The following is a 15,618-nucleotide window of genomic DNA, read 5'->3' as shown; positions in this document are numbered from 1 at the left end:
ATATATTATATATTTATATATATAAATATCTTATATATATATATATATATATATATATATATATATATATATATATATAGAGAGAGAGAGAGAGAGAGAGAGAGAGAGAGAGAGAGAGAGAGAGAGAGAGAGAGAGAGAGAGTACTATTGCGTGTTATCTCGATACTCGTATATGTTTATTGGTTAATGGTATAAATTATAAATTTGAATTTTTATAAGCATGTATATTTTTATTATAGCATTGTCCCCAGCGAACCCTATCCATTTAAGACGATATAATGGCACAGATTATTATTATGAATATGCAATAAGGCTATCCTCTGCGAGAAGATTTTTTTTTTTTTTTTTTTTTTTTAGCTTTCCTTGCGAAGCTTAGACTAGTAAAGATGACATTATATTTATTCAAAGATGTATTTGTTTATTCTTATGTTTTATTTTTATTGAACCTTATAATGAATAGTGAAAAATAAAAGCTCAATAACGATAAAACTGCGAAATCTAATCATTTTTAAGACCAACTGGAGGTGCATTCTTTGCTGGGATGTGAATGCTGTTCAATTATGGCAGTCCTGTTTTATGAGCCACCTGGTAGGTTTTTAACTCTCTCTCTCTCTCTCTCTCTCTCTCTCTCTCTCTTTTCTCTCTCTCAACTCTCATCTCTCTCTCTCGTGTATTCCAAGTATCTTTAAGCTTTGTTGCCTCTCTCGTGTATTTCAAGTAGCTTATGGCTCTCTCTCTCTCTCTCTCTCTCTCTCTCTGCATCTCTCTCTCTCTCTCTCTCTCCTCTTTCGTATTTTAAGTATCTCTTTCTCTCTCGTGTATTTTAAGTATCGTAAGGCTTTGTTGCTTCTCTCGTGTATTTCAAGTAGCTCTTTCGTGTATTTCAAGAAGCTTAAGGCTCTCTCTCTCTCTCTCTCTCTCTCTCTCTCTCTCTCTCTCTCTCTCTCTCTCTCTCTCTCTCTCTCTCTCGTGTATTTCAAGTAGCTTAAGGCTTTACCGCCTTCCCTCTCCTTCAGTAATCAGGCAATGGTGCTGCTGTCATTCATTTTGTCAGGCGTCATTCCCGAGGGAGTGGCAGTTCTCCTAAGGCGTTGCGCTGCGGTTGTAATGCGCTACCAAATTCTGCTCTACGTAAATCTTTGTTATAGTTCCTCTTAGTTGGTGATGGATTGACTTCCGCATGCTTGCATACGCTTGTGGATTTCGCTCAGATTAAAAAGTATGAGGTTCGAGTAAACATTTAATGCAGGCGTCGGGAATCATTGGCGCCATAACTGCGTGTGCTTGTGGGTGATTGTGTGCGTGCGTGCGTTTGTCCGTTTGGCTGTCAGAGAAGATAGGAAAATTCTTTTTGCATATTCATTCTTGCAGTGTACATGTAAACATCACAGTGTTGTGGTTTTCTAGTCCATTATCGTAGTCTGAATTCGACTGGGGAGTGTCTTGGTTGTTTCCGATCAGGTAATGACCATCGATACATAGTAGTACTGATAATGCATCTGATTTTCATAATTATCTTTATATTTTTTGCTGTGAATTCCTTGTTAGTGATGGTAAGATAGCTGTAATACCTTCAGTATATTCTTTTTTATCAAGGCTTGGGCACCGCGTATAGATAGATGAATATCTTTTAGAAATTGCTAACTTGTCTTTCAAGGTAGTGTGTATTTTTAGCATGGTCATAATTTAAAGTTTTGAAAGGTAATGAGAGATTAAATCTGAACGAAAACTGAGATTAAATCTTAAAAGTCAATTGTTAGCAGTGCGCCATAAATTCGTGCTAAGAGAATGGGCAGTGATATAATTTTTTTAAGTTGACCTTCAGGGTAGAGCATATTTATAGAATGCTCATAATTTATGTTTTGAGGAACTGGACGATCAAATCTCAAGAAAGAAAAATACTGAGATTAAAATTTTAAATTCGTTGTCAATAATGCATCCTATATCTACGCTAAGAATTAGGGTCAGTGATATCTATATATTTTTTGTTCTTTTTAAGCCGGTTCGAACTATGACTCAGCAGTTTTCAGACGTGACCTAACTGTAGGGGGGATTTTTTCCTTCGTTTATTTATGCGTCCTATTTTCATTCGCAAAAGATGAATCCACTTTCACCTAAGTTCTGAGTCATGAATAGAAGTGTAGTTGCCAGCGGATATGCTCAGTAGAAAAGTGGATTCGGTGAATTGTGGTAATAAGATTTTCTGATTTCGTAACAGAAAATTGGTAAAAAACATCATCTGGTGATTTTCATGAGAAAATACTAATTAACAGGCCAGCCTATCTATAGGATAGTACTACTACTTATGAATAACTGCTGTGAAGTAATATATCTTTAATGAAAGGTTAAGTAGAATTTTAAAAAATAACAATTTATTTGATTGTACACAGAACAGTCTCTGACGAGTTTACACCCCGTCATATGTTAGGGTAAAAAAAGAATTATGATTTTTAAACTAAAGTAGTAGGTCTGTTAATTATTTCCTGGTTAGAGGCAGCATTTTCCTTCCCAATTTCTATAAAAAATAATCCCACATTTCGTCCTTCGTCAGTTTCCTTAAAAAGGAATAACTACGGAGAACTTTTATTTGTTGTGTCACTTCAAAGTTTGTTATATAAACAGCATTTATGACATGTTATGATGTTTTTGTATATTTGCTCTTTTTCCTTCGTGTTTACGTTGAAGTTTGGGAGTTACCGCAGTAACTGATGCTATGTATAGTTATAATGAAGACTCATTTTAGGCAGAAAGTTTGTGTTTGGTTTGAAGTAACTTTATTTTTTTATTTACAGTTGCAAAGGAAGCATAGCTGGCGTTCCGAAGGTGTTGCTCTGTCGGTAAGTCTGTTTTCTCCCTCTCTCTACGAATTTTGGTTCTTATTTTTAGTTTTGGTCTCAGACTTTCTCTTTTCTCAGGCATTTTCCTTAATTATAGACTCAGTTCCGTTTTGTTTGTGTTTACACCTTCTTTTGTGCTTCGTATGTAGTATCCGACGTCGTTAACTGTGACGTTGCGTAAAGGACGCGATTTGTTTCTGAACTCAAAGGAGGTCGATGAGACATCCTGCTCTGGAGGATGGTAGAAAGTTCATTGAAGAATCTTAATTTTTTAAATGTTTATCTTGTGGTTCACACGCGCAGTTAATTAGAGGGCCCAAGAGACATGATGGCAGATTGTCAATTTGCGCTCCAAATATTGAATTGAAAGTTTACTTTGTATTGCATACGAAAGTGGATGTAAGGTGGAAATTCATTTGATTTAAGAAGGTTTGATTTAGCGTAGTGGAATATATTATTTTAACAGATTTTTCGCAATTTATGGCGTATTGTTAACGTAATGCACTTACTTGCCTGCTTAACTATTTTGAGTTTATTTGTTTTCAATTATATCTCTAATGAAAATACTGTTTTCAATTATATCTCTAATGAAAATATAAAGGGAAAATGTTTGAGAGTTGTGCACAAACGTTACTTCATCAATTCCATGCTTATGGCTTGATGTTGGCAATAATGTGTTTGATGATGTGAGTATACTGCATGATCACGTCCTTGTGTTCTTTCATATAGTTTATATTTGCACATACTATATTCTTTTGCCGTATAAACTGGTATGAATCAATGTATGTATGGACATCTATGCGCATATTAGCCTTCGTATCATAACTGTACTTACGTATATGAAGTAATTGCTGCAGTGATTTAGTAGGTACAGTCTTTAACAAGTGCTTTCCATAAAGCAAAAACACTTCGTTTTGACTGTATTGTTGAGTAAGGGAAGAAAGATGGAAGCGTTGTTTTTCCCTTGCGTTCTCATCATCATATAAGTGATTTTTTTTATATGAAACAGGTTTGTCCATACCCAAAAATAGAAAAAAAAATAATCCCTGTATTGGACGGACATACCCATATCGGTCCGTTCCATGTAGACGAGAGAGAGAGAGAGAGAGAGAGAGAGATGGAAAATAAACAGTACATCTATTGTTATGATTGTAGTTCTGGAAATGTTAAGCACGCCATGTATGGCCAAAGGTGTTTGGGAACAGGTCAGGCCAGAATTCCTGCAATTATTACCATGGCTCCTTTCGAAGGGGGTACCACCATGAGGAAGTTGAACTGCTAAACTGGGTAGTTTTTTTTTTTTTTTTTTTTGCGTGGTTCGGTTTAAGACTATCTCTCTCTCTCTCTCTCTCTCTCATCGTAGTAGCCATCTTGCTTGGTGAGACGTACCCGCGTGAAGTCAGATTAATCAACAGATATCACAAGTTTAACATACGACTAGAATTTGAGAAATATCTAGAAGTGTTCGTGAACTATCGGTGATAAGATTAGTGTGAAAATAGTAGGATAAAGCATCTTCTAAGTTAGTTTATCAAGTGTAATACTATAAATCAGAACAAGATGGCAGTAAGTTCCAACTGCGGGAAGAGGTGGCGTAATTTGGCGTGTTTAGCAGATTCGCAATACGATGAGGTAGCAGGAAGGGAACTGGCATTTCTCATCTATGAAATCAGCAACAGTCCTAACCAAAAAGATACAAAAGCATTCATAGATATATTAGAAGGATATAATCCTTCAAACTGGAACAAATCTAATGAAAACATCTTGAAAATAATTGAAGAAGTTCCAAATAAAATCCAAGTGGTCAAGAGACTCATAAAGAAAATATACATAAACCAACATATTCCGACAAAGAAAATGAATAAGGTGAATCTTGTGAATATCCTAATTGATGCATTAGGAAAAAAGATGCCAAAAGCATGCAAACTGTGTAAGGTTTGGTATAGCATAGTCAATCCACAAAACCTAATCAGAAAATGTGCTGCATGCAACATTCCGACCCATCCACAGTGTGCTGAGGTAATACAAGATTTGAGAAAAGATACAAGAATTTTTTGTTCAACATGTCTATCATGGATAGACAATGTTATTAAATCAAGATTGAATGTACAAATAGTTTGAGGATGAAGAAGAAGAGGAGAGGAAGAAGAAGAAGAAGAAGAAGAGGAAAACGGAAGAGAAGTAAACAAAAATGAAATGACAGAAAAAAAACTAAGGAAAACAAAGAACAAGATAAAAGTATGGATGCAGAGATACTCATTGATACTACATATGAGGCAATAAAGCAGCATACCTACGAAGAAATAAATTACGATAGGACAACAGAAAAGCAAATCCCGAAGAGGCTCTACCCAGATCTATACAATGACGGGAAAGAGGAAAAAATAGACAAGAAAGACAAAATCTGCAACCTTTTGAAAAGAGGGAATTGCAGATTTGGAGAAAGATGTTACTACAAACATCCTAAGATATGTTCAAAAAACTATGAAATGGATATGGTAAATGCATACTTAGTATGGATATGGGATTGATTGCAGAGATCTGCATCCAAAATATGTAAAAACCTAAAAAGAAGGAAAGGATGTAAGTTCGACAAAAATGCAAATATATGCACCCTGTAGCCATGAATCATAATCAAATAAATAACCAACCCAAGTAATAAAATCCAAAATATAGAAGAAACAAATAAAAGAGAGAAATCAAGAATATCAGGTAAAGAGAAAAGCAAACCACCAATGAGATATGCAGAGGTGTCAGCAAAAAATTTCAAAGCATCAGCTCCGAAATTCCTATCTCAAGAGATAATAACTGTATTTATTATGCAAGAGGATATTGCAGAAACGGAGAAAATTTGTGCAGATTCAGACACAAAATGAATAATTATGATGAAGGAAGATCAAATATTATGGAAAAGTTGGATTTTTTAATGTCAGAATTTCTGGAAATGAAAAAAAGAACAACATACCATAACAGGAAAGAGACATGGGAAAATCCTTATTACTAACCGATATTAAATGAAGGAGAAAAATACGCAAACCATCATAGTGATGAATGCGCAGTTAGTTACGAGTAACTCAAAAAGAAAAATAGAGTACTTAGAAGAACTAACCCAAAATGAAAAGAAAATAATATAATGAATATAAGTGAACCTGGTATTCCCAAGAGACCTGGGGAATGATGATCAAATAAAAGGGTTCCAAACTTATAGATCAGATAGAAAAAATAGGAATCAAGGGGGTAACCGGCAATATATGGAAAGACAAAAAACAAGGAAAAATATATGAGAAATATAGTAACTCAGAATGTGAACTAATAGCGGTAGAATTTGAAATCTGAAAAATTGATGAACATAGTAATATATAGACCTCCTAGTACTAAAGAGTTTTGACTTAATAATTGAACAAATTGGATGATATATGTAGAAATCACAAGGACTGGACTATTCTCCTATCTGGTGACTTCAACTTTCCTTTCGTAGAATGGAAAGAACGAATAGGAGATTGTGGTTGTACTTATACATATAAAAAGAGTAGTATAGTAGTGCAGAAGATAAGAGGCCATTTGAAAAGCTATTAGATATGCTACTAGAATAACAACATTCAACAAATAATATCACCTCCAACAAGAAAGGAAAATACTTTAGACCTAGTATTTGTGAACGAGATGAATTATGTTAAAGAAATAATACGTTTATAATGCGAGTATTTCAGACCATAATGTCATAGAATTAACAGATTCATTCCAAAGCAAGTGAAAATAGAGATAAGCAAGAAACGAAAAAGTGGAATGAAGGATATGGAAAACAATACAAACTTCTACGTAGTATAAAATGGTCAGAAATTAATGAAGAATTAAACAAAGATTGGGATAACCATTTTCGTAAGTGATGACCATAAGGGTAAATACGGATATTTATTATATGGTATTGGAGAAAATAGTGGAAAAAATATATACCGAAGAAGAAAAAAAAGTAAACATCATTCATGCATACCCAATAGACAGAAGGATCTTGTTCCAGAAAATAAAATCAGAAAGTGGAAAAAAGGAAAAAGGTCTTGCAAAGAAAAAAAAATGCATGGAAAGTTATAGACTAAAAGTAAGAAGATAGAAAATGCAGAACAAAAGATTATACAATCAAAAGAAAAGTGAAAAACGGGACTTGGAAGAAAAAAAACCCTAATTAAATATATCAAGCAAAACCCCCAAACTATTATACTCATATGCGAAGAAGATGAATAAAAGAAGAATAGGAAAATAGGCCCTCTGAGAATTGAAGGGAGATTAACGAATGAAAAAAAAAATAAAGGAAATTTGCAACATACTGGCAGAACGATATAAGAGAGAATTCACCCCTAGAATAGATATGAAGATAATGATATAGAAGTAAGGGTGTATGAAAATAGTGAATATTTGCTGACATAGATATTAATGAAGAGGCTGATATTGTGCAGGCTATTAATGAAACTTAAAAAAAGATGGAGCTGCTGCAGGGCCTGATGAATTCCTGCTATTTTGTTAAAGAAAGTAGTTCATTCTATCGCAAAGCGGCCTTCTTGCAATATTATTAAGACAAAGTGTAGATACAGGCAAGATTTATGATGAGCACAAATTAGCATATATTACCCCTACTTTCAAAAGTGGATCAACGACTAGAGGCAAGTAATTATAGGCCTGTGAGTCTAACATCACAATATGAAAAGTGTATGGAAAGGGTAATGAAGAAAAATATTATGAAACATTTAATAAAAATAATTTGTTTTTTTTTAATAAAGGACAACATGGTTTCGTACCCTGGAAAAACAAGTACACAAACCCTCCCACTGTTAGTCCACCGTGAGAACATATTCAAAAAATATGAAAAGCGGAAATGAAACAGATGTGGTTTATTTAGACTTTGCAAAAGCTTTTGATAAAGTAGACCATAATATTTTAGCGAAGAAAATTAGAAAACACAATATCAGTGGAAAAAGTAGGAGATGGTTCCAAAAGAATTTTTACACAACAGAAAACAGATAGTTTATTGCAACGACGAGAAATTCGGATGAAGCCAAGGTAATATCCTTGGTTTGGCCCGCAAGGTACGGAGGTGTTAGCTGCAATACTGTTTGTTATTATGATTGTGAAGACATAGACAATAATGTATTTAAGGATTCGGTAGTGAGTAGTTTCGCCAGTATGACACAAGAATAACAGTAAGGAGAAATTACTTATGTCGATCGAAGATAACGGACAAACCGCTCAATACAAAGCGACCTTAACAAAAGTATAGGTGGATTGGGCTTAGAGGTTCAAATAGGATTGGATTGGTATTTAACTCTGATTAAATTTGAATCAATAAAATTATGGGAGCACTAGAGAAGAAAGTGCTATATGTATGTAAGGGGACCCTAAATCAATGAGACCATCCACAAATAAGTGAAGCAGTTTTAAACAGACCTTGGTGTGATGATGAATAGGAAACATGTTTATGGCCAATGCTCCAAATAGCAACTCTGTTGGCAAAATTTAAAGTAAAGGCAAAAATGGGAATGTTTGTTACGGTGGCACTTCCAAAACAAAACAAGAAAAGCTGAACCATGATTTGGCTTTATGCTTTATAAAACATGATTTTCGTGAGGTCCCACTTGAACTATTGGCAATATGATGAATGGTACCCTCCACATCTATCAAAAGGATATTGCAAAAAACAATAGAGAGTGTACAAAGGGTCCTTTAACAAGCTAGACTATAATAAGTTAAGGACCTCGGACTACTGGGTCAAAGAACTACAATTCTTAAAATTATATAGTCTAGAAAGGAGAAGAGAACGCTAACCAAGGGCTACCATCAAGAGCACGACATTGCGATTCAGGCATGGAAACAGATAGAAGGTAATAGCAGAAAACAATATCATGGAACTAAAAATATCAGAAAGAGCAAGCAGAGGTAAGGATTAAGGAGTGATAGTGCCCAAAACTATACCAAGGAAAAATAATAAAAAGGCAACACAGGAAAGGGCATTAAATCCCACTACGTCACCGTCAGTCAATCGATAATGCAGCGGTCTATTTCAATGCGTTGCCGGAGCTCCGTATTGAGGGAATATTACAGGAGTGATCGTGTAATGATGGTTTTTAAGAATAAGCTCGAACAAATGATGCTAACTGGCCCTGTTTTCCCCATACCCCATCCAAGATTGAAGAATGTGCAAAATATACCGGAAGATGTACTAGCGAACTCTCTGGTAGACATTAGCGGTGCCATCACACTTATGGAGGGACCATGGGGGCAAGACCCGAACAAGATGGTTAAGGTCTGTAAGGTCCTTCCTTCCTCATCCCGAACCCAACTTAATCGGTTTTTTTTTTAACATTTAAACGAGGGAGTAATCGTTGAATACTCCTTGTTGGTGAAGTTCCTTATATAGCGTTATTTCAAATGTACTTTTATGAATGTCACTCCCTAATATGCGAAAAAATAGAATTTTCAAAATTTTTTATTTATTGTAGGAACAAATTTCCATTCAAATGAGTTAAACAGTTTTATTATGATTATCCGGATAGTTCCGTTTCGTTAGCCAGTCCGTGGATTCGTGCTCTTGGAAGGCGAATCCATCGTATGACCGATAAGCAATATGAAAGATTGTCGTTGTTATCAGTCCGCAGTTCAGGAAATGAGGAAGGTCTGTGGATGGAAGGGTCACGTTTTGTCGACTTGAATCTGTTGAGATACGTCATGATTCAAAGGGAGTTTATTCTTGACTATCTCGCTTTGGAAATATTCTGAAAATTCATTTTACATGAAACGCTTTGCTTATAGGAATGATTGCCCGTTCAGGCGCTAAGGTTGCAAGCACAAATGAAAGTTTGCTCTTAGGTCAAGATTGCACATTTTCGTCCATGTAATTGGTTTTCTGGAGAGAAAGGATGTTCATTTGGTCGTCATAGAATACGTCACATGCCAGGAACGAAATGACTTCGTAGCTGTTCCTTAAGATAATAAAAAAAAACCTTGAGAAAGTAACACTCATTAATATTTATGGATATTAATAAATTGGCTAGCGATACGTATAACCTTCAGGTTTCTATATTCGTATTTCATCTCATTGTGTTCAGCTTCGTTATTTCACTTTCTAAATGCGAGAACTTTCGCTTTTTTTTGCCATAGTACATTTTCTAAGACATTTTCTTATGAAAGAAGATTCTTCAGTTGTTAAATTTGGAGGTTTGCTGTTGTTAGAATAATTTAACACTGGAACAACTTGGGCTTGTGCACGTACCAAAAGATATTTGATGAAGTTTTTTTTTTATTAAAGTGTGAGATTTTTACTCATGGTGGGAAAAAGGGACTTTAAAAAAATACCTTCAGTTAACGGTCCAGAATGACTGACTGACTGTCGAGTTAGTGACGCTCACTGTTCATGACAATGTAGTGACCTCAGTCTAGTTCTACTTCTGAAGGAGGAACATCGACTCGGATTGGGAAAAAAGGAAATCATGTTTAATAAAAGAACGAGTGTTTGTTTTGTTTGTTTGTTTTTTTTTTTTTTTTTTAGTGGGTTATGCTTGTTTCATTTCTTTCGGGTTCAGCCATTAGGTTATTTCTTGATTTCATTTTTTTGTTTTTAGGTTGGGCGTTTTATTTTGGTTTTTGTGGAGGTGCTTTCAGTTTGGTGTCTTATGTGCCTATATATATATATATATATATATATATATATATATATATATATATATATATATATATATATATTGTTTTTTTTCTTTTTCTTCTTAAGAGTATTATTTCCATTACATAGTGGAAGCTTTGTGAAGTCCAGCAATGAAGGATCGTAAAGTTCCCGGTCACACAAGTAAACGTGACGAGAAAATTCTGCTATCTAAATTGAACCTTGTGAAATGTTTGACGATTAGATATAGCTCGGAAGAAATGAATTTGCAGGATGACACGATAGAAATGATGACATTTGATGCGGTTACCTAATAAACGCATCGCTATTTTTTCAAAGACGACATTGCGTCATGCGCCTGTGAAAAAGATGCGATCACACGCTAAAACGCTCGTAAAATATGTGTGTAGATATTCGCGCGGTCACGCAAGAGATCTCCTGACCTTAAAAGCCAAGATACAACTTGCTTTCTTTTCTGCTTTTTTTTTTTTTTTTTTTTTTGCTTTTTTTTTTTTTTTTTTTTTAGTCACGGGGCGGGAGCTTTTTTATTTTATTTTTTTTCACGGTTGTGGTTTTTACATAAACGCAGAATGAAACGTCTCGTTGCTGCATTGCAAGACGAGGAATCTTGAAAGAATCGCGCGCGTAGTTGAAGAGCGGAACGGTAAGCGAAGAGGAGATGACAGATATCGCCCGATGATAAGCGTGGTGGTCTGTCGCGCAGAAATGGCTCAGGCGCGATTTTGGTCATCGATAAAGACGGGGGAAAAGTGATTGGCAATAGATACCGACGACCTTGGCGTGCGCGGGATGCTTAAGTAACTTTTGGAGAGAGAGAGAGAGAGAGAGAGAGAGAATAATCGATTGATTCATGCGTTTTATGCATGTGTTAGTTGAATATATTGTATTCATATACAAACTTAATGTACTAAAATGCGAATTTTAAGGCATGCATTGAAAGGAAGTTGTGTCGTATGCTCTTGAGAGAGAGAGAGAGAGAGTAGTGGATTTATATATGCGTTTCATATGAGTTATCTAATTACACAAAAGAGATATATGAAAATAGTGAGTTATTATACATTCAGTGAAAGGAATTCGTGTTGTATGGTCTTGAGAGAGAGAGAGAGAGAGAGAGAGACAGAGAGAGAGAGAGAGAGAGAGAGAGAGAGAGAGTAGTGGATTTATACATGCGTTTCATATGAGTTATCTAATTACACAAAGAGATATGATGCAAAATAGTGAGTTACTACATTTCAGTGAAAGGAATTCGTGTTGTATGGTCTTGAGAGAGAGAGGAGAGAGAGAGAGAGTAATGGATTTATACATGCATTTCATATGAGTTATCTATATACACAAACAATAGAGATGAATGAAAATGTGAGTTATTATACAGTCAGTGAAAGGAATTTGTAAGTGATGGTCTTGATAGAGAAGAGAGAGGAGAGAGAGAGGCGGAATGGGAGGATGAGAGAAGTAGAGGAGAGAGAGAGAGAGAGAGAGACTGCCGACCGTGGAGTCGCAAGGGAACTTTGTACGTAATTTTGAGTACTGGTGTCCACATACTAAACTTGCTCGTGAAGTGTGATACTCAGATGTGAAATCCGACATCCTGGTGATGTACGCCTCTCTCTCTCTCTCTCTCTCCTCTCTCTCTCTCTCTCTCTCTCTCTCTCAGCTACAAATATATCGATATTTCTTTATTACCAATAGCAGATGCATGTAGTGTTTCATTTGAATTGGGGTATACTAAAATATTACAGTTTTTTTCCCTTAATTTCTTTTTGTGGTAGAATATACTTTGCTAATACTTTGCTAAAGTTGCCGGGGTTATAGATTATTTTTTGTAATTCTTGTAGGAACTGTACATAACTGTGGTCATTGTCTTTCGTAAGCACACCTTGTTACATTTTAAACTTCCACTATATGTGTCGTTTTAGGCGTTTTTGGTTTTTTCTTTTTTTATCAATGGTTAACGTCTGTGGAGTAAGACTACAAACTACTTTGTATTTTTCGGGGGTGGGGTAGAAAAACCCAAAAAGGTATAAAAAAAGGCGTTTCGCGTTGAAGAAAAGATGCAGGAATTTCAGGATATGATATGGTTTATTTATTAGAATGAAAATGTAACAAATACTGTGCATGTTAAAAAGTAAATACAAATTATTTTAATATAAAATATAGCTTATTTATTATAATTTTCGTTGGTGAAACAACGCTCTGTTTGACTGTAGATTTTAGGACCATCCCCCAGTAAGCTGGAGGTCGGATAACGCCTTCTTATCTTTCATGTCAGTTCCGTCGATATTTGACTAAATGACTTTTCCAGGCTATTGGCTCTATTTTTCTTTCCTCAAATATAGGAAATTTCGTATTGATTTTCCTCGCGCGCACGCTCTGAATAAGAACGAATAATAGTAATGTGACTTTTCTTTTATTCAAAATGCTTCCCCCATGAAGAGACGACAAATGGCTCATATCCTGGAGTGAAATTGATATAAGTTTCTTATTTTAAAATTGTAGTGTTTTTCCGGCAGTCTGTCATTATTTAGAAGCGAGCTCGGCGTTACCCGAGGTTACTTACGAAAGAAATGTCTCAGTAAATCAAGATATGTAAAAATCTGGCACAATTATCCTGCAGTTCCATCCAGTTCCGTGTTTCAATAAGCAGAACTTAAAAAAAAATGTATATACAAAAGTCCTTACTTTCCATAACATTATAGGTGATTGAAGAGTGTCCTTGTGTATTTCACCATGAATAGATATCAGACACTGAAGATTACATAGTCAAAAAGAGGTTTTTTTTCCAGAATATATCATAGACGCAACTTTCAGTTTTTCCTTTATTCATTATTTGGGTGATTTTTTTTTTTCTAGCCATTCTTTAGTATTATGTCTCTCGGAATAACCAGTGTGTGATGTGAAAAGTTGCCTTGTTTATTTAGCTATCTTTGGATCTGTTGAAAGGTTACCACGATTTTGTTTTTATGTTTGTAAAAAAGAATTTTAAACTTATTGTTTTTCTGTTAAGTGGTGTAGAACCTTTGTACAAAAGTCTTTAATAATAATCCTGTTTCTTCGTCGTAGGTGGCCTTTGGATTACATACTGATACTGGAAGTAACATAAAATGAAAATCTAGTATTCTTTTACCAAAGGCGTCCTTTGTTGTTATTTATTTTATAATAAAAAAAGTCGTTGGTGGAAACTTAAAACCCTGTTTTGATTCAATCTTTATGTGTGTATTTACTTACGTGTTTGTCTGTACCTTGAACTCAGGTCTTTTGAGCGAACATTTTATACTGTGATTATTATGGTCTTCAGATTCTGATGACTTAATAGAAGATAGATTAAACATTGTCTCTAAATTGTCATGGCAAATAAAGGTAATTACAGCAAGAAGTTAAAGAACAGGCGGAGGGAAAGAGCAATTTAGATGCTGTTGGCAGTTTTATTGATTTTCGCGTACACAAAGAGACACTGATCACATTTCTTAGGAAACTATTTGTAGATATTTTTTCAAGTCTCAATGGTTCCGCTACGTTTGCTTTCCTGGTTGTCATTATCAGTAAAGCGTTCAGTCTTCAAGGACCTTTCCCTTCAAGGTAAGTCGAAGGGCACTTCGCCACTCCTATGACGAGAAGAAAGAAAAATAAATAGCATTTCTTCACTCCATTTATTTTTAGATCGGTTACTATTGTGAGCGAAGCTTGTTGACAGGTAGAACCCTTCATGCTTTGGATGGAATAGACCCAGTTTCCCGGATATGCGAGTCTGTCTTCGCTATATTGTAGAATTTGTAAGATTTGTAAGAGAGAGAGAGAAAGGGAGAAACGGCATGACTTCAGAAGAGGAAGCGGTGAAGGAGATGATTGTTTTTGAGTCATATCCCACTCGAAATATTTGGTCTCGGGGTTTTATAACAGAATGTTCACGTCCTAAATCAGTCGTAGGTTTGTCTGTATATCCTCTCTTTAGATGAGACTTTAGAATCAACCTTTTTCCTCTGTATTCTTCAGCCACAACTATTGTAGCGAAGTTGCTGTGTGTTTTCCATCATCTAAAACGTGCGTTTATTTTCTTCTTGTTTTGTGAATCGGTTGTTGTTATTTACTCCTTCGGAATTGTTTGTCGCTATATTTTGGTCATTTGGATGCAAGTATTCCATCGCTGTTCTTCCTCTGATGTAACATCCTCGCATTGACTCTCGGCTCCTTTGTGGTTTTGACCCACTGACCAGCGGCGTCCATTCTTTGCGAAATCCCCCTCCCCCCACCTTACTTCCTACCTTTCCGGAAGGGCTGTATTTTTGAGACAATGGAGTCTTCGTTGCTCAAGAAGAAGGACCTTTTACGCAGCACCTACGTTTTGTTCTTGCGGTTCCCAGGGAGGGAGATTCACTTGACATTAACCTCCGCTGCCGTTGCTGTCGAAGGTAAGCTTTTTGGCGGGATTGCTCTGTCATTATATGATTTTTTTACGCTAACTCGGTTTCATGCTTCGTGCCTTTTTCCCACTGCTGCTGCTGCCAAGCTTTGCGATTTTGAGTTATCTCCGTACTGGCTTTTCCAGGATATGTCATCTTGCTCTACTCAGGAGAAGATGATGTGTCACTTTTGGCTTTTCATATCTGTCGTGCCCTGGCTACATAAGGGCGTTAAGTTATGCGTGCAAGGTTTTTTTTTTATTTAATAAAAAAGGCCATTTATATTTATAAATTGTCTAGTCGGTGGATTGTTATATAGGAATATGAAGAACATGATTTCTTTAATTATGGTTTAAATGTCCAAATTATACTGTCTCCTTTTTATATACTTTTTTGCCTGCTGTCCTTGTGTGCTTACTAGTGTAGAAATGTATTCAGATTTTCTTTGCGTAATTATTTGTTTTTTATTCATTTGACTATATAACACAAATTATAAGTCCTTATGTTGTTTAGGTAAATTATTCTTTCTCTCTCTCTCTCTCTCTTAATGGGTTTATACTGAATTGAGATTGATGAACAGTGAAAGTTTGTAATGTATTTCTATTTTTTTCCTCCAGGCAATTAAAGGTCCATTCAGTTAATCATTTATGGAACCAAGTAACTAAGTTCTGTGGTGATTAGTTAACTTTGGGATGCAACACCTCCCCCCCCCCCCCCC

At 35.5% G+C, this 15,618-nt stretch overlaps 1 protein-coding gene across 5 annotated transcripts in view; it reads left to right on the top strand.

Annotated features, from left to right (window-relative positions):
• LOC135212602 (alpha-N-acetylgalactosaminidase-like) overlaps window positions 1–15,618 on the top strand; it is a gene marked incomplete at its 3' end in the record, with an annotated part of 120,142 nt that overhangs the window by 24,845 nt on the left and 79,679 nt on the right. For 4 of the 5 annotated variants that reach the window (XM_064246164.1, XM_064246163.1, XM_064246161.1 and 1 more), the window contains 1 exon segment: window positions 2,793–2,837. 5 annotated transcript variants of the gene reach the window in all.

This window comes from Macrobrachium nipponense, chromosome 41 (assembly GCF_015104395.2).
Source record: "Macrobrachium nipponense isolate FS-2020 chromosome 41, ASM1510439v2, whole genome shotgun sequence".
Lineage (NCBI taxonomy): Eukaryota > Metazoa > Arthropoda > Malacostraca > Decapoda > Palaemonidae > Macrobrachium > Macrobrachium nipponense.
The sequence above is the reverse complement of the archived record's forward strand: the minus strand, read 5'-3'. Positions and strand labels throughout refer to the sequence as shown.